This window comes from Eucyclogobius newberryi, unplaced genomic scaffold, assembly GCF_026437365.1.
Source record: "Eucyclogobius newberryi isolate DKJ021-1_F unplaced genomic scaffold, fEucNew1.0.hap1 SCAF_11, whole genome shotgun sequence".
NCBI lineage: Eukaryota > Metazoa > Chordata > Actinopteri > Gobiiformes > Gobiidae > Eucyclogobius > Eucyclogobius newberryi.
In genome coordinates, this window is record NW_027315735.1 from 39,727,071 (window position 1) to 39,747,806 (window position 20,736).

Consider the following 20,736-nt stretch of genomic DNA (forward strand, 5'->3'; position numbering starts at 1 on the left):
AGTATTGCACATGGTTACATCAGTATTGTACATGGTTACATCAGTATTGTACATGGTTACATCAGTATTGTACATGGTTACATCAGTATTGCACATGGTTACATCAGTATTGCACATGGTTACATCAGTATTGTACATGGTTACATCAGTATTGCACATGGTTACATCAGTATTGCACATGGTTACATCAGTAGTGCATATGGTTACATCAGTATTGTACATGGTTACATCAGTATTGCACATGGTTACATCAGTATTGCACATGGTTACATCAGTAGTGCACATGGTTACATCAGTATTGCACATGGTTACATCAGTATTGTACATGGTTACATCAGTATTGCACATGGTTACATCATGGTTACATTAGTATTGCACATGGTTACATCAGTATTGCACATGGTTACATCGGTAGTGCACATGGTTACATCGGTATTGCACATGGTTACATCGGTATTGCACATGGTTACATCAGTATTGTACATGGTTACATCAGTATTGCACATGGTTACATCAGTATTGCACATGGTTACATCAGTATTGCACATGGTTACATCAGTAGTGCACATGGTTACACCAGTAGTGCACATGGTTACATCAGTATTGTACATGGTTACATCAGTATTGCACATGGTTACATCAGTATTGCACATGGTTACATCAGTATTGTACATGGTTACATCAGTAGTGCACATGGTTACATCAGTATTGCACATGGTTACATCAGTATTGCACATGGTTACATCAGTATTGCACATGGTCACATCAGTATTGCACATGGTTACATCAGTATTGCACATGGTTACATCAGTATTGCACATGGTCACATCAGTATTGCACATGGTTACATCAGTATTGCACATGGTTACATCAGTATTGCACATGGTTACATCAGTATTGTACATGGCTACATCAGTATTGTACATGGTTACATCAGTAGTGCACATGGTTACATCAGTATTGTACATGGTTACATCAGTATTGCACATGGTTACATCAGTATTGCACATGGTTACATCAGTAGTGCACATGGTTACATCAGTATTGCACATGGTTACATCAGTATTGCACATGGTCACATCAGTATTGCACATGGTTACATCAGTATTGCACATGGTTACATCAGTATTGCACATGGTTACATCAGTATTGTACATGGCTACATCAGTATTGCACATGGTTACATCAGTAGTGCACATGGTTACATCAGTATTGTACATGGTTATATCAGTATTGCACATGGTTACATCAGTATTGCACATGGTTACATCAGTAGTGCACATGGTTACATCAGTATTGCACATGGTTACATCAGTATTGTCCGACGCCCGGCGGAGACAATCAGAGGTGCTCAAAGTTCAAGTAGCCGCGGTGTGTGACCTAGCGAAGTCGATGTCGGACACTGTAATATTTTCTGGTCCCCTGCCCAATCGGATCAATGCTGAATTGTACAGCCGTCTCTCAGCATTCAACAACTGGTTATCCAGATGGTGCCCTCAAAACAACGTTGTCTTTATTGATAACTGGAGTGCGTTTTGGGGAAAGCCCGGGCTCATACGCAGGGATGGCATCCATCCGACTTCGGAGGGTACATCCCTATTAGTTCGGAATTTGACCGATAGTCTTAGTCGTGTTAAGTGACCATCTAGGGATGAGCCCCAGGTGCAGAGCAGCAGTTCAAGACGCTCCTCTGTCGCTGAACTCTCGCCCGTTCTGTTACCTGTGAAGTGTTCAGATTCAAGACAGATAGAGACTGTGTGTGTCCCTCGTGTCCCTCGTGTCCCTCGTACAAATAATGCCAAAAAGTCACATCTCAGAAAAAATATTTCAGGCGTCAGACCAAATAACTTAAGGAAAATAACAATCACAAATACACAAATGAATAAACACGTAAAATGTGGACTGCTAAACATTAGAGCAATTTCCTCCAAATCGCTCTTAGTTAATGAATTAATTAGTGACTATAACATAGATCTTCTAGCTCTAACTGAAACGTGGCTTCAACAAGACGACTACGTCAGACTAAATGAGTCCACCCCACCCACCCATGTTAACTTTCAGACTGCCAGGAGCACAGGCCGAGGTGGTGGTGTGGCAGTGATCTCCCACTCAAGCCTACTCATGAGCCCTAAAACTAACAATGCATTTCACTCATTTGAAAGCCTTATGCTGTCAATCACATGTCCAAATATGAAAAACCAAAAAGGAGTTTTGTTCATAGTTATCTACCGACCTCCTGGTCCCTACTCAGAGTTTTTAACAGAGTTTTCTGACTTTATATCAAACTTAGTGTTAGCCTGGGATAAAATAGTTATAGTTGGAGACTTTAATATCCACGTGAACATGAGTGATGACGCTCTCAGTAATGCCTTCAGCGCCTTGTTAGACAGCATTGGTTTCACTCAGAATGTAAATAAACCGACTCACACTCACAAGAACACTCTGGATCTTGTCCTAACGTATGGAACAGAGATTAGTGACCTCATTGTCCTCCCTCAAAACCCTATATTGTCAGATCATTTCCTAATTACCTTTCAGTTTATTCTTAAAGATCATCCAGTCCCACAAAATAAAGTTATAATGAAAAGGACAATATCTGAAAAATCTATCTCAAAATTCAAAGAAATAATAGAGCCAATATTCAGTGACATGTCATGTGATCATGTCATGTGATGTCATGTGATCATGTCATGTGATCATGTCATGTGATCATGTCATGTGATCATGTCATGTGATCCTGCTGAGAACAGCTTTAGTCCCAGTTTAAGTGATCAATGTGTCGACTTGACCATGAATTCTCTGAAGTCTGCTCTTGACGTTGTCGCGCCGTTAAAACAGAAGGTCATTAGGCCAAAGCGCGCCTCCCCATGGTACAACCAAGAACTGCGTTCACATAAACAAAGAGTTAGAAAGTTAGAGGGATTATTTCGTCGCTCTCACACCGAAGAATCCCTAAAAGCATGGAAAAGTTGCCTGCTGTCCTATAAGCAGGCTCTGCGTAAGGCCCAAACCAGATATTATTCAAATCTAATAGAAGTCAACAAAAGTAACACTAAATTCCTTTTCAGCACTGTAGCTAGGCTAACAAACTGTCACAGTGCAGTAGAGCCCTCAATCCCAGCTACACTTAGCTCTGATGATTTCCTCCTATTTTTTAATAATAAAATAAAAACAATCAGAGATAAATTAGATGAAATTACCCCCGCTATTAGCCCTGAACTAGCCCAAGCTGTAAATCTAACGTCCCATATAAATCCACCTGTAAACTTAGAAAGGTTCACAGCTGTTGATCAAGCAGAGATAACTTCAGCCATTATGTCCTCTAAAAGCTCAACTTGTGTCCTAGACCCCATTCCAAGCAGACTCCTCAAAGACATTCTTCCCCTAATTATAGACCCTATTCTTAATATAATAAATACTTCACTAGAAAGTGGCTATGTTCCACAGTCCTTCAAACATGCAGTCATTAAACCTCTTCTGAAAAAGCCTAATCTAGATCCCGACCTATTGGTAAACTACAGACCTATTTCAAATCTTCCCTTCGTCTCTAAAATCCTTGAAAAAGTTGTAGTAAAACAGCTTTGTCGCCACCTGCAGGACAATAACTTATTTGAAGTTTTCCAGTCAGGGTTCAGAGCCCACCACAGCACTGAAACTGCACTAGTTAAAGTCACAAATGATTTGTTATTAGCCGCTGACGATGGACTGGTCTCAATCCTGGTTCTGTTGGACCTCAGCGCAGCGTTTGACACCATCGACCACAACATTCTACTGCAGAGGTTAGAATGTGATGTAGGTGTTGGAGGAACAGCCCTCAGCTGGTTTAAATCCTATCTATCTGATAGGTTCCAATTTGTTAATGTAAACCAGAGCTCCTCACCAAGCTCTAAAGTAATTTACGGTGTGCCACAGGGTTCGGTACTCGGTCCAATTCTGTTTACTCTTTATATGCTACCATTAGGCAACATTATCAGAAAGCATGACATTAACTTCCACTGCTATGCAGACGACACTCAGCTGTATTTATCAATGAAACCTGATCAGAGCGATCAAGTAGACAGACTTAGTACTTGTGTGAAGGAGATAAAAACCTGGATGACACTAAACTACCTGCTTCTTAACCCTGAAAAAACCGAGGTCATTGTGCTTGGCCCTAAGCATCTACGAGACGCTCTATCTGAGCAGATAGTCACACTGGACAATGTCAGTGTAGCCTCCAGTTCTACTGTAAGAAACCTTGGAGTCTTATTTGACCAGGAGCTCTCATTTAAAGCTCATATAAATCAAGCTTGTAAAACAGCCTATTTCCATTTGCGCAACATCGCCAAAATCAGAAGAATCCTGCCTAAAAGTGATGCCGAAAAACTTATCCATGCATTTGTAACGACTAGATTAGACTACTGTAACTCCCTGCTTGCAGCGTGTCCTAAAAGCTCCATAAAAAGCTTTCAACTGGTTCAAAATGCAGCAGCAAGATTACTAACAGGAACAAAAAGAAGAGAGCACATTACGCCAGTGCTGAAGTCTCTTCACTGGCTCCCCGTCGAGTCCAGAATCAAATTCAAAATTCTACTCTTGACCTACAAAGCCATAAATGACATGGCCCCATCCTACCTCAAAGATGCTATAGAACCATATCATCCAAACAGAGCTCTTCGCTCTCAGAATGCCGGCCTTCTGGTGGTGCCAAGAGTCTCTAAAAGTACTGTAGGAGGTAGAGCGTTTAGCTACCAAGCCCCTGTGTTATGGAATCAGCTCCCGACCCATGTTAAATATGCTGACACAGTCTCTTCATTTAAGTCCAGGCTTAAAACGTTCCTCTTCGAAATCGCTTATGGTCAGAGTAGTTAGGAACAGAAAGATAAACCCACAGCTTCAGCTACGCTGCCCTAGGAGTAACTGTGCTGGGGGAAGTATGACAGCTTGAGCACTATCCTCTTCTTCTGACTACTTATGCTATCAAACAATATTTATTTTTTAATTCCACTTGCAAACTGTTCACCGCCTTCTTTTTCTTTCTCTCACTCCTGAGGACCTGTGGACCCAGATGTCCCTCTCCTGGTGAAGTGGTCCCTGCCCCATGTGGACGGTCCCTCATCTGCCTGAAGAGTGGCTCCAGTTCGCCTCAGTCGGTCCCTCATCTGCCTGAAGAGTGGGTCCAGCTCGCCTCCCACGGTCCCTCATCTGCCTGAGGAGTGGGTCCAGTTCGCCTCCGACGGTCCCTCATCTGCCTGAAGAGTGGGTCCTGCTCGACTCCGACGGTCCCTCATCTGCCTGAAGAGTGGGTCCAGTTCGCCTCAGACGGTCCCTCATCTGCCTGAAGAGTGGGTCCAGCTCGACTCAGACGGTCCCTCTTCTGCCTGAAGAGTGGGTCCAGCTCCAGTCTCCTCGTGTCCGTCTGTCCGTCTGTGAGAGTCGGATCTCTCCTTCACTGGAACTCCTCCAGGTTTCTACGCTTTTTTCCCAAAGAGGTTTTTTTTGTAGTTTTTCCTGGCCGAGAAGGAGAGTCTAAGGACAGAGGACCCTGGGACATCGTCCCTCGCCACCACAGACATTGTCTGACTTCATCGCCACCACAGACATTGTTGATTCATTTCTCCCTGTGGCCCTCAGAGGCAACTGTTGTTGTGATTTTGGGCCTTACAAAAATAAATTGATTTGATTTGATTTGATTTGGTTACATCAGTATTGCACATGGTTACATCATGGTTACATTAGTATTGCACATGGTTACATCAGTATTGCACATGGTTACATCGGTAGTGCACATGGTTACATCGGTATTGCACATGGTTACATCGGTATTGCACATGGTTACATCAGTATTGTACATGGTTACATCAGTATTGCACATGGTTACATCAGTATTGCACATGGTTACATCAGTATTGCACATGGTTACATCAGTAGTGCACATGGTTACACCAGTAGTGCACATGGTTACATCAGTATTGTACATGGTTACATCAGTATTGCACATGGTTACATCAGTATTGCACATGGTTACATCAGTATTGTACATGGTTACATCAGTAGTGCACATGGTTACATCAGTATTGTACATGGTTACATCAGTATTGCACATGGTTACATCAGTATTGCACATGGTCACATCAGTATTGCACATGGTTACATCAGTATTGCACATGGTTACATCAGTATTGCACATGGTCACATCAGTATTGCACATGGTTACATCAGTATTGCACATGGTTACATCAGTATTGCACATGGTTACATCAGTATTGTACATGGCTACATCAGTATTGTACATGGTTACATCAGTATTGCACATGGTTACATCATGGTTACATCAGTATTGCACATGGTTACATCAGTATTGTACATGGCTACATCAGTATTGCAAATGGTTACATCAGTATTGCACATGGTTACATCATGGTTACATCAGTATTGCACATGGTTACATCAGTATTGCACATGGTTACATCAGTATTGCACATGGTTACATCAGTATTGCACATGGTTACATCAGTATTGCACATGGTTATGGTTACATCAGTATTGCACATAGTTACATCAGTATTGCACATGGTTACATCAGTATTGCACATGGTTACATCAGTATTGCACATGTCCAGGGCTCAGAGTCTAACCTTTTGTGTTTTTTCCCATACAAGACATCGTTCTCAGAAAAGGACTCAGGATAAATCAAAAAATTTAAATTCTACAAAATAAAAACAAACATGTGTTTATTATTTGCAGACACTGAAGTAACAGCGATGAACAAGTTCAACTGAAATGTCATTCTGTACATCATATCTTTAGTTATGGTATATATTACAATATTACTGCCCCATAAATGTAACTGACTGACACTACTCGCGTTACTTTTAGTTACTTTGGCCATTGGATTAAGTTCGCTCCCAATCCTTTTATATTGACAAAACCTTGTTAACCATGTTTTATCGCTGTTTTAGTCATTCATTAATCCGTTTTATCCTTCTGGTGTGCTTCTGTCATGGAATCAGACATGCACCGATGCTATTCCGTAACACATCGAGAACACAATTCAACTTAGAATATGAAACGACACAGAAATAGCAGACATTTGTATGACAAGCTTGGGAGAAAACGCCGGGACTGATCACGTAGGCTGTGGTAAGCAGCCTGCGTGACCCTCCTGTGTCTCACCCCGTTTTTTCCCATGCTGGTTGGTTTTATTAGATATTCTGGAATAGGCGGGTCACATTTCTCATTGGTCAGCTTCACATCAAGGCACTTGTTTTACAGCTGGTATTTTTCCTAGAGATCAAGCCTTGGTTGCGGTATGGTTCTGGGTGATGCTGGTCTTTGTTATGACCATGGCTGGCCACAAAAGGGATACATAGGCACAACGTCCCACAAGTGTCCTCCTTCCGCAGCTCACTTTGGTCACACCTATGACACATATGAACTGGTACATTTCCCATCTCAATTCATAATCTCATTAACTTTGCATGTAGTTATGTTGTAGCAGATAAAAAATAACACTCTTAGTTAGTGTAAACAACAGTGGCTGTGGTGTAATATGCCATTGTGTTTCTTCAGCCTCTGTCATGTCAATTGTACATTATACATTTCACATTACACATTTCATAACCTTTCATGTTGATCACTTATTTTCTTCCCTCTATTTTTCCATGTCTGTGTATGTTGATCGATTGTCCCGATTGTCCCGATTGTCCGGTGCATAATACAGGTGTTCAGCACCCATATTACCGTCATCGCTGTGATGATGATAACTGTTGATTCTTTTCCACAGAGTATGGTACTCTGCGCACCGTAGCCTCTGGCTCTCGTTCATCGTAGCAGAGTATAATGCTTTGCGTACTGTAGAATCTGTCTCCTCATCCATTGTAGCAGAGTATCGTACTCTACCGTAGACTCCGGACAAAACTCATGCAAACGAAGTCCTGCGTCTTGTAGATTGCTTATGGATCTGGTGCTGCGTATGTATGTGTGTGTGTGTGTGTGTGTGTGTGTGTATGTATGTGTGTGTGTGTGTGTGTGTATGTGTGTGTGTGTGTGTGTGTATGTATGTGTGTGTGTGTGTATGTATGTGTGTGTGTGTGTGTGTGTGTGTGTATGTATGTGTGTGTGTGTGTGTATGTATGTGTGTGTGTGTGTGTATGTGTGTGTGTGTGTGTGTGTGTGTGTATGTGTGTGTGTGTGTGTGTGTGTGTGTGTATGTGTGTGTGTGTGTGTGTGTGTGATTCAAATACATCAAACAATAATAATTATTGATTATAATTCCCCGTTGAGCTGGCCTTAAGGGTCAGTTCACAACTTAGACCGTCACATAATTAACATAACAGTTCACATCTCCTCTGTGGGTGTGGCCTGTATAAGGTCACACATCTAATGTAATATGTGCTAATCTTCTATATGTGCTTCAGGTGAGTTTCAAACTCAATCTCTAACACCTGCTCATGTGGTGCTTTACAAACATTGTGTATTAGTTTGTTGTAAAAAGTCTATATGTGTATAAAAAAATATCATATATCATATTCATAACTTCTATAGCGTGTAATTTTAGATGATATTGTCTTATTTAAATCTATTCAATTCTTGATTGAATCTCAACAATCCTTCAGGTATTTACTTTAGAATGTCAAATTATTTCCCTGTTAATGTTAACTTTTCCTATTACTCATCAGTCAACCCCCCCTGAGGTGGTGTTGCTGTTGGTGTCCCTGTGATCCGTAAAGATAACAACATCTGCTCCATCCTGAGTCCTCTCCCCAAATTATTTCCCAGTCAATAGCTCGTTATCTCTGACTATCTTTTATGACTTGGTGTCCTCCCACTTATGCGTCAATTGCCCTAGTTAATGACACAGTCATGTCTTTCCAAGGAGGACATTGGCACGTCACTCTTTAACTTATTCCCTCACTTACGTCTACATCGCAATACGAGGTTTCCTCATGATAATACAAATAAATAAGTTACTGATATTATCTTACTATCACTTTACTTACTGCCCGTTCTATGTCCAAAAACTTCAGTAGTCACTCATTTACCCACATTATCACTTCCAGGCCCGTGCCTGGCATTTGATCCTAAATTTAAAAACACTTCTGTCTTTTCGTCCTGTACTTTCATCTAGTCATGCATTAAGTCCAAAAAGATCATTTTCGTCAAGTCCAAAAATAAAACAAAACAAAACGTAGCTTTGTTTGGTGCACACAAAAAACACGATACCGTAAAAAAACACAACTTTTGTCTTCTATGTCGGGGACAGGAAGTGTCCTGTCTGTGATCACATTCCCCAAAAAATTGGCCATCTATAAAAATCTGAATGAATCCTCATCTCTTATCAAGTTTAATACAATCTTTATAATTGATTGTTGTCAATCAAAACAAAACCCTTAAAATTTGTTCTACAGAGATCTCAATAACTAAAATTTAAAACCATCTGGGTTTAGTTCCTAATTCATTCCCGTTCAGAGCGTCCTCTGAACTGCTTTCCCTTCTCCTGCCTTGTTGACCCCCCTTATCTCCCCCTCTCTGCCACGTCATCTGAGCATACTGGAAGTCTCCCTCCAAAATCCTCTTATGACTTTTCCTTTTACAGTTTGGGGTGATAATTCTGGCATCATGTGGTCTCGGTCGTCTGAGAGAAATGCTACTTGCTTTACAGTCACGGTCAATGTCAAGCTTCTAGAGAAAATTCCTTATTAGATTCCTCCGGACATAAACGTGGTGTTTAAGATTCACCCGTGACTGCAAATTTTAGATCTCTCAGAATAACGCCTTGTGACCCTTGTATGATTAATTATGATTCACACTTGTTAGTTAATCACTTATTAATCCTCATTCACACATTCACACTTCTCTCTTACTTACTTCGCTCGTGCACAGCGCTTACATTCACTCATCTTTATGTCAGTAACAACTCGGCATAAGGCATCATTACTTTCTTTCGGTGAGAAACTTAACTCGTGGTGAGCAATTTAACTCCTTTATGTGAGAAACTTATCTACACAAAGCCAACCAATATTTTTCCAGCAATATCAAACTCCCTGCTTATGTGAGAAACTCATCTCGTCCATAAGCCTACAATATTTCCTCAGTAATATCAAACTGGGCATAAAAGCCTACAATATTTCCTCAGTAATATTAAACTGGGCATTTCCTCAGTAATACCAAACTGGGCATTAAAGCCTACAATATTTTTCCAGTAAATATCAAACTGATGCATAAAACGTTTTATGGCTCACTCTTTTTCACACACAAAGTTTTGTCTGACCTTCTTTGTCGCCTGTGTTCTCCTGCTGCTTCGAAACGACGCGCTTTCCTCGCGGAGAATGAGGTGCGATGGGCGGCCACGGGAAAAGTGGACTTCTTTCTGCTGTGCACACAGACTTTCACCGATTCACCCGTCAATCTCCGCGAAGGGCAGCTGGTCGTCCGGCTCGATAGGACCAGAAAATGTCCAGGGATTGAGACAATACACCGATGCTATTCCGTAACACATAGAGAACACAATTCAACTTAGAATATGAAACGACACAGAAATATCAGACATTTGTATGGCAAGCTTGGGAGAAAACGCCGGGACTGAGGATCACACAGGCTGCTTACAACAGCCTGCGTGACCCTCTTGCGTCTCACCCCGTTTTTTCCCATGCTGGTTGGTTTTATTAGATATTCTGGAATAGGCGGGTCACATTTACACTTTTGGTCAGCTTCACATCAAGGCACTTGTTTTACAGCTGGTATTTTTCCTAGAGATCAAGCCTTGGGTAAACATTACCCAAACTCCTCTGGGCTGTCACACCCCCCTCGGGTAAACATCCTTTGGCCCTTTACGACCCCTTCACAAATGCAGTTTGTCACACACCCGTTCTTCTCTTAGACTAATGATGCAGATAATTTATCACTATTATGCATATAAAATACTTCACAGAAATATAATCATATATTCACATTTTATCACAGCTTCATGGTTCGACTTTATTCCTTTCTTTTAATGACAAATCTGCTCCATCAGGTCGAAGGTTTAAAGTTCCATCCTGTAAAATCAAGCGCTGCAGAAAAGCCATGAGTGCTTTGAGCAGGTGGTTCTATTTGTATTTACCTCTTGGCTCATGAACCTCTATTTTTATTATTTTCAACTGGTATTTCCTGTTTTGGCCTGTTTTAGCACTGTTGTCACATTATACAGACGTAAATGAATGTGAATGAATGCATATGGCTGACTCACAAAATGTCTCTGTTTTATACTAAATATAGCCAGAATCTTCCTCTGTTCATCACACATGGTGCTGAATCCATCTCTTCTCCTTTGCGTTACAAACAGGGGATTTATTGTTGACTTTTGGGCAAATCTTTCAGGGCAAAGACCATAGCACTTTGTGTCACAGGTTCGTTTTAACTTCCTAAAATGGAAAGGTCCATCGTATCGTTCAGATCATTGTGATAATGCAGGATGTGTCAATTCACCCTTGGTTGCTCTGCAAACGTGTAATGTCATTGAGTTTAGTGATGGGAAGGGTGTGGAAGGCTGCCCTTTGATCCGGGCGTGTCCCACCTGTGGGTTACTGGTGGAGCACATGTCCATGCAATGTAAGAATGTGGTCTGTGCAGAATGCAACGTGCAATTCTGCTTTGTGTGTCTGAAAATCACTGAAGAATGTCTGAAAACAAGTAAACATTATGGACCTTGCTCCATTGGTGTTGCCCCCAGACAAACCTCCATCCCTGTGAAGAACTAGAAGAGATCTAGAAAAGATCAAAGTCAAATGTATCAGTGGAATCACTTTAACTCTTTCTGTTTGTTTGTAATTGCATTTCTTGCTGTAATTTTGGAATTCCTTTTGCAAAGTTAATACTATTTGGACAAAGTGTTCCTGTGTTGCTTGGTGGTGGAGTGGTTAAGGCGGCAGCACATATGCCAGGCTCCATGTGCAGCCGGCCGCAGTGTTGTGAATCCTGGCTCTGACATTTACTGCATGTCCTCCCTTCTCTCTCACCCCCATTCATGCTAAGCTGTCCTGTCTAATAAAGAGCATGAGCCACATACAAAAGGCAAATGTGTTCCTTAATAAATGTATTGTAAGAGATGAAATATTAAAAAAAATAATCCACATCATTTGTCACATTTCATTATAAACTCACATTTTCACCCGACTGTCATTGCCAAACACAAGTGTGGAATCATGTTCAATCTTGTGGCAGTTCCAGATATACAGTGTCTTCAGAATGTATTCACAGCATTTTGCTTTTTCCACATTTTGTTATGTTATAGCCATATTCCAAAAAGGATTAAATTGAATATATTAAACATGAAAAACAAAAGCACTTGTACAGAAGTGTCAAAGTCTTTGCTCAACACTTTGTTGAAGCTCCTTTGGCTCTAATCACCTCAGTCTGGCCTCAGTCTGAGCTCCAGAGCCTCTGGATCAAGGACGACTCTGTAACTGCTGCATTCATCTTTCTGTCTAGTCTCCCAGGTCCTGCTGAAGAACATCTCCAGCTCCTGAGGGACAAGCTGGAGACGGCTGGTGTGGAGTACGACCTGCAGAGTGGATCCTGGACGACCCACAGACCGACCCCAGTTTGTGAGAGCCCGGGACTGTGTGTCTGACACTCGGACCTGCAGTGTGGGGGCGCCCCAGGGCACTGTCCTCGCGCCCTTTCTCTTCACCCTTTACACTGCAGACTTCAGACACGACACGGACAGCTGTGTCCTGCAGAAGTTCTGACCATTCTGCCATCATCGGACTCATCACAGACGATGATGTGGAGGACAGAGGACTGGAGCAGGACTTTGTGGAACCACCTCCTCATCAACGCGGGGAAGACCAAGGAGATGGTGGTGGACTTCCGCAGACGCCACCCCACTGCCCCCTCACCAGTGAACATCCAGGGACGGGACATTGAGAGAGTGACTCATACAAGGACCTGGTGTTCATCTGAACCACAAACTGGACTGGACTCATAACACAGACTGAACAGGAAGAGCCAGAGTCGGCTCCACCTCCTGAGGAGACTCAGGTCTTTTGGAGTGACAGGGCCACTCCTGACAGAGCCACTCCTGACAGGGCCACTCCTGACAGGGCCACTCCTGACAGGGCCCCTCCTGACAGGGCCGCTCCTGAAGACCTTCTATGACTCTGTGGTGCATCAGCTCCTGTAGGTGTGGTCTGCTGGAGCAGCAGCATCACAGAGAGGGAGAGGAAGAAGCTGGACAAAGCTCCGTCCTGGGCTGTCCTCTGGACTCGGTGCAGGTGGTGGGGGACAGAATGGTCCTGGCTAAACTCACATCTATGCTGGACCATGAGTACCACCCCCTGCAGGACACTCTGTCCCCTGCAGGACACTCTGTCCCCTGCTGGACACTCTGTCCCCTGCAGGACACTCTGTCCCCTGCAGGACACTCTGTCCACTCTGGAGAGCAGCTTCAGTGAGAGACTGATCCACCCTCGCTGTGTGAGGTAAAGGTTTCGCAGGTCTTTCCTTCTGCTGCTGTCAGACTTTATAACAAAAACTGTTAGTCCTGAACACTCGCAATACTGACCTAACCATGTGCAATTCCGTCATATGTGCAATTGCAACCCTGCTGTGGTGGGCTCTGAACCCTGCTGTGGTGGGCTCTGAACCCTGCTGTGGTGGGCTCTGAACCCTGCTGTGGTGGGCTCTGAACCCTGCTGTGGTGGGCTCTGAACCCTGCTGTGGTGGGCTCTGAACCCTGCTGTGGTGGGCTCTGAACCCTGCTGTGGTGGGCTCTGAACCCTGACTGGAAAACTTCAAATAAGTTATTGTCCTGCAGGTGGCGACAAAGCTGTTTTACTACAACTACAATCCTTACAAGGATTTTAGAGACAAAGAGAAGATTATTAATAGGTCTGTAGTTTAACAATAGGTCAGGATCTTCCTTTCACTCTCCCCATGTTGATCCGTACAGTTGAAGCCTGTGTAAATTCAGCCTGGAAGACCTAACTCCACCCATCTACGTCCACTGCTATGCCAGGGCCACCTGCTCCTCAATCTCAATCAACGCACCCAAGTCGGGCGTCCGTCTGTGAGAGTCAGACCTCCTCTTCACCTGGAACTCCTCCAGGTTTCTACTTTTTCCCAAGGAAGTTTTTTGTATTTTTTCCTGGCCGAGAAGGAGGGTCTAAGGACATAAGAATGGTCTAAGGACAGAAGGAGGGTCTAAGGACATAAGGATGGTCTAAGGACAGAAGGAGGGTCTAAGGACAGAAGGAGGGTCTAAGGACATAAGGATGGTCTAAGGACAGAAGGAGCGTCTAAGGACAGAAGGAGGTTCTAAGGACAGAAGGAGGGTCTAAGGACAGAAGGAGGGTCTAAGGACAGAAGGAGGTTCTAAGGACAGAAGGAGGGTCTAAGGACATCCCTCTCATCCTCCACCGCCCCTCCTCCTCCTCTGCATCCCTCTCACCCACCACCTCCCCTCCTCCTCCTCTGCATCCCTCTCATCCACCACCTCCCCTCCTCCTCCTCTGCATCCCTCTCATCCTCCACCTCCCCTCCTCCTCCTCTGCATCCCTCTCATCCTCCACCTCCCCTCCTCCTCCTCCTCTGCATCCCTCTCATCCGCCGAGGTCTGAGCACCAAATAACCCAGGTAATAAAGCTGCTAAACGGTCCTTTCTGTGTCTGAGTCTCTTCAGGGTGAAATACTTTTATCCAACTCGGAGTGACCCAGGGTTCACACTTGGTCCCGCAGAGAGCCCACTCCTCGCTCTGTCCACTTCCACATATGCTCCCTACGCTCCCATAGCTTCCATAGCTCCCATAGCTTCCATAGCTCCCATAGCTCCCATAGCTTCCATAGCTCCCATAGCTTCCATAGCTCCCATAGCTCCCATAGCTTCCATAGCTCCCATAGCTCCCATAGCTTCCATAGCTCCCATAGCTCCCATAGCTCCCATGGCTCCCATAGCTCCCATAGCTTCCATAGCTTCCATAGCTCCCATAGCTCCCATAGCTCCCATAGCTCCCATAGCTTCCATAGCTCCCATAGCTCCCATAGCTCCCATAGCTCCCATAGCTCACATAGCTCCCATAGCTTCCATTGCTCCCATAGCTCCCATAGCTTCCATAGCTCCCATAGCTCGCATTTCTTCCATAGCTCCCATAGCTCCCATAGCTCCCATAGCTCCCATAGCTCCCATAGCTCCCATGGCTCCCATAGCTCCCATAGCTTCCATAGCTCCTATAGCTCCCATAGCTCCCATAGCTTCCATAGCTCCCATAGCTCCCATAGCTTCCATAGCTCCCATAGCTCCCATTGCTTCCATAGCTCCCATAGCTCCCATGGCTCCCATAGCTCCCGCTGATTGGTCAAACAGAGGCAGGTACATTATATCGCGCCCAGGAGACATCCGGAACAGATGCCCGAGCCACCTCAGCTGGCTCCTCTCGACGTGGAGGAGCAGCGGCTCTACTCCGAGCTCCCCCCGTGTGGCCGAGCTCCTCACCTTATCTCTAAGGGAGCGCCCAGCCACACGGCGGAGGAAACTCATTTCGACCGCTTGTATCCGCGATCTTGTTCTTTCGGTCACTACCCAAAGCTCATGACCATAGGTGAGGGTAGGAACGTAGACCGACCGGTAAATAGAGAGCTTTGCCTTTCGGCTCAGCTCCCTCTTTACCACAACAGTCCGATGCAGCGACTGCATCACTGCAGCCGCTGCACCGATCCACCTGTCAATCTCACGCTCCATCCTTCCCTCACTCGTGAACAAGACCCCGAGATACTTGAACTCCTCCACTTGGGGCAAGGACACCCCACCCACCTGGAGAGGGCAAGCCACCTTTTTCCGGTCGAGAACCATGGCCTCGGATTTGGAGGTGCTGATTCTCATCCCAGCCGCTTCACACTCGGCTGCAAACCGTCCCAGTGCATGTTGCAGGTCCGGGTTTGATGGAGCCATCAGGACAACATCGTCTGCAAACAGCAGAGATGAGATCCTGTAGTCCCCAAACCGGACACCCTCCGACCCCTGACTGCGCCTAGAAATTCTGTCCATAAAAATTATGAACAGAACCGGTGACACAGGGCAGCCCTGGCGGAGTCCAACATGCACTGGGAACAGGTCTGACTTACTGCCGGCAATGCGAACACAGCTCCTGCTCCGGTCATACAGGGACCGGACAGCCCTGAGCAAAGGGCCCCGGACCCCGTACTCCCGGAGCACCCCCCAAAGGACACCCCAAGGGACACGGTCGAAAGCCTTCTCCAGATCCACAAAGCACATGTGGACTGGTTGGGCAAACTCCCATGAACCCTCGAGCACCCGATGGAGGGTATAGAGCTGGTCCAGTGTTCCACGACCGGGACGAAAACCACTCTGCTCCTCCTGAATCCGAGGTTCGACTATCGGTCAGATTCTCCTCTCCAGTACCTTGGAATAGACCTTACCCGGGAGGCTGAGGAGTGTGATCCCTCTGTAGTTGGAACACACCCTCCGGTCCCCCTTCTTGAACAGAGGGACCACCACCCCGGTCTGCCAGTCCAGAGGCACGGTCCCCGAACGCCACGCGATGTTGCAGAGACGTGTCAACCAAGACAGTCCTACAACATCCAGATACTTTAGGTACTCAGGGCGGATCACATCCACCCCCGGAGCCCTGCCACCGAGGAGTTTGCGAACAACCTCAGTGACTTCAGCTTGGGTGATGGATGAGCCAGCCTCCGAGTCCCCGGTCTCTACTTCCTCTTCGGAAGACGTGACTGAGGGATTAAGGAGATCCTCAAAGTATTCCTTCCACCGTCCGACGACATCCCCAGTCGAGGTCAGCAGGCCTCCACCCGCACAGTAAACGGTGTTGGTGAGACACTGCTTCCCCCTCCTGAGGCGCCGGACGGTTTGCCAGAATTTCTTTGGTGCCGACCGATAGTCCTCCTCCAGGGCCTCCCCAAACTCCTCCCAGGCCCGGGTTTTTGCCTCTGCGACAGCACGAGCCGCGGCTCGCTTGGCCTGCCGATACCCGTCGATGACCTCCGGAGACCTACAAGCCAGAGTGGCCTGATAGGCCTCCTTCTTTTGTAAGTTAACATTTCATTTTGTTAAACTGATCAGTTACATACATGTTCTCTTTTGTTGCTCTCGACACTAAACTTAAATAAATCCTTTCAAACATTGACTTGTGTTTTGCTTTTATCCTCATTCTAAGCCCATGTAATGGTCAGCTACATTACAAATAGTCATTGTTGTGCTTTTGTCTCTTCTGATGCTTTCCCTGCCCAGGGACGACAGGTGGACATTTACTCTTGTGTTAAAACCAGGTCAAGTGTCTCTCCTGTGAAGACAAATGTACATGATGCACTGCCCAAGTCACATAATTCATGAATAAATCAATCAAAGGTTCATCACGTACACAGCTGGTCATAAACACACTCTTGTACTTTCTGTTTGGAGATTTTACTGCATTTTATTGCAGGTATCGGTTTATTCGTGATATATTACTGAACTTTCCACAAGTTTTTATGAGTGATGTGTTTGTGGTGTCTTAGCACGGGACGATGTCAGTGACGCCTCCAGTTCTACTGTAAGAAACCTCAGAGTCTTATTAAGATAAGATAAGATATTCCTTTATTGTCCCACATGGGGAAATTTCATTGTTGCACCACAGGTAGATACAGAGGAAAAGAACAGATCACTTATAGGAAGATTAAAAAACACTCTCAGTAGAAGATCTCCTATAAAAATCTTAGGATGTCCGCCGGGATAACGTGACGATCTCCGGGTAAGACGACGGTTCTCCGCAGTTTCATGAGTTCCTCCTTTGTGGAAACGCGGGGGACCGGGGGGCCGGGGGGGCCCGGAGCCAGTGCACATCGCGACGACGCGACGAAAACACTCAATAATCCAGCCGAACAAAGTCAAAAACAAGTTAAATTAAAGCGATTCCAGCGCGTGATCGCACAAGTAAAGTAGAAAAAATATTTACAAAATACAAAAGATAAAGCACATTAAGTGTGAAAAAAGTGTGAGAAAAGAGCGAAGCGTTTACACCGGGCTGAGAGCTGGACCAGCGCCTTTGTGACGTTTGGACCTGGAGCTCTCATTTAAAGCTCATATAAATCAAACCTGTAAAACAGACTCTTTCATCTGTGTAATAAAGATCAAATCAGAAGAATCCGGCCTAAAAGCGAAGCTGAAAACTGTCTCTTGCATTTGTAACTCTAGATTAGACTGTAACTCCTGCTCACAGCAGGTCCTGAAAGCTCGCGCCCTCGTGTGGTCACGTGCTGTAAACGCGTTGAAGAGGAAATATGAGATTATTATTTAAAGATTTATTATTTTAGTATGATTGTGTTCGGACTTATCAGTGAATTAGATTATGAATAAAATAAGATAATCCTTTATTGTGTGGACAATGTCTGAAATAAAAGTGACAAATTGGTTTGAAATTAATATATCACAAGGACATTTTAGTGTAAAGTTATGTGGAATAAATATGAAATAGTGATTCACATTTAGGCTTTTAATAAATATACTTAATTAAAATATAAAAAACAGACTTTGAACAAAACAAAGATTGTAACTACAGGAGGAATAAGAATAAAAAACTAAAATAATACTTTCATCACATCAAACACACAGACAGAAATATTAAATATGATCATTCTCTTTCACAGCTACAAACGGATTATTATTATTTCTGTTCATTATGAATTATGATTAAAACGGTGATTCTGTCCGCGGTTTCCAGTCCAAGTGAGACCTCTGTTTCCTGCACTGCTCTGTGTCAAAGCGGCGCATGCGCAGTGTGAGCCGCCCGTACCGCTCAGTCATTGCGGCGCATGCGCAGTGTGAGCCGCCCGTACCGCTCAGTCATTGCGGCGCATGCGCAGTGTGAGCCGCCCGCACGTGTCCGCCGCTGAGGTCAGTTTGTTTACTTCGGATTAAAACGCGACATTTACGACAGAATCTTCCACTTTTTAAAACCTCCGCGTTTTTAAAGCGCGTTTGTTCAAAGCTGAAGCTTCAGTTTGAGCCGAACGTTTCACGGAACATTTTAAAAACCCGAAATCTGTGACTTTTGTGACGAATTTACGGGATTTGAGTCGAAAAACACAAATAACTTTATATTTCCTGTTGCGGAGCTTTAGCTTTAAACACGTGAAATATATTAAATCATAAAATAAAGACAAATGTAGCGATAAAATGTTCTTATTGAGGTAAAATATAATAATAGATATATTTTTGACCTCAAACTCTGGTCAATGTTTAGTCTTTTTATAAAACTAAACTAGGATTCAAAGGAGCCGCGCCGACTAAACCAAACCAGGTCTAAACCAGTTCTAAACCAGGACTAAACCAGTTCTAAACCAGGTCTAAACCAGGTCTAAACCAGGTCTAAACCAGGACTAAACCAGTTCTAAACCAGGACTAAACCAGTTCTAAACCAGGTCTAAACCAGGACTAAACCAGGACTAAACCAGGTCTAAACCAGGTCTAAACCAGGACTAAACCAGGTCTAAACCAGGTCTAAACCAGGTCTAAACCAGGACTAAACCAGGACTAAACCAGGTCTAAACCAGGTCTAAACCAGGTCTAAACCAGGTCTAAACCAGGTCTAAACCAGGACTAAACCAGGACTAAACCAGGTCTAAACCAGGTCTAAACCAGGACTAAACCAGGTCTAAACCAGGTCTAAACCAGGTCTAAACCAGGACTAAACCAGGACTAAACCAGGACTAAACCAGGACTAAACCAGGACTAAACCAGGTCTAAACCAGGACTAAACCAGGTCTAAACCAGGTCTAAACCAGGTCTAAACCAGGACTAAACCAGGACTAAACCAGGTCTAAACCAGGTCTAAACCAGGTCTAAACCAGGACTAAACCAGGTCTAAACCAGGTCTAAACCAGGTCTAAACCAGGTCTAAACCAGGACTAAACCAGGTCTAAACCAGGTCTAAACCAGGTCTAAACCAGGACTAAACCAGGTCTAAACCAGGACTAAACCAGGTCTAAACCAGGTCTAAACCAGGTCTAAACCAGGTCTAAACCAGGACTAAACCAGGTCTAAACCAGGTCTAAACCAGGTCTAAACCAGGTCTAAACCAGGTCTAAACCAGGACTAAAGAGGGTCTAAAGCAGGTCTAAAACTAAACTAGGATCAAAGGTGCTGCTCCGTCTCCATGGAGACGCTGGTTTGTTAGTCTTATTCTGTGCAAATGTAAATAGTAAAATGTATATTATTCATATTCATAATGATCCAGGTCCAAAGGAAGAACATCTCGGGTGACGAAGCGTCCCACTGGTGTGTTCAGAAGGTATGTAGCAGAAGATACGGTGCAGATCTGTGGAGAGGCGAGTTCACCCGGACGTGTTTTAAGACTTTTCTGTTCCTAAAATAAGAATAAACTCTAAACTTGATGTTTAAAATGTGTTTTACAGTGAGATGAGCCGTGCTGCTGATGCTCTAGGTGTCCACCAGGGGGCGCCACACAAGCACCTGTCTGCAGAGAGGTACCTGAAGATCCAACTGTGAGTGGGACTACACCAGGACTAAAGCAGGACTAAACCGGGTCCAAACCGGGTCCAAACCGGGTCTAAACCAGGTCTAAACCAGGTCTAAACCAGGTCTAAACCTGGTCTAAACCTGGTCTAAAGCGGGTCTAAAGCGGGTCTAAAGCGGGTCTAAAGCGGGTCTAAAGCGGGTCTAAAGCGGGTCTAAAGCGGGTCTAAACCTGGTCTAAAGCGGGTCTAAAGCGGGTCTAAAGCGGGTCTAAAGCGGGACTAAAGCGG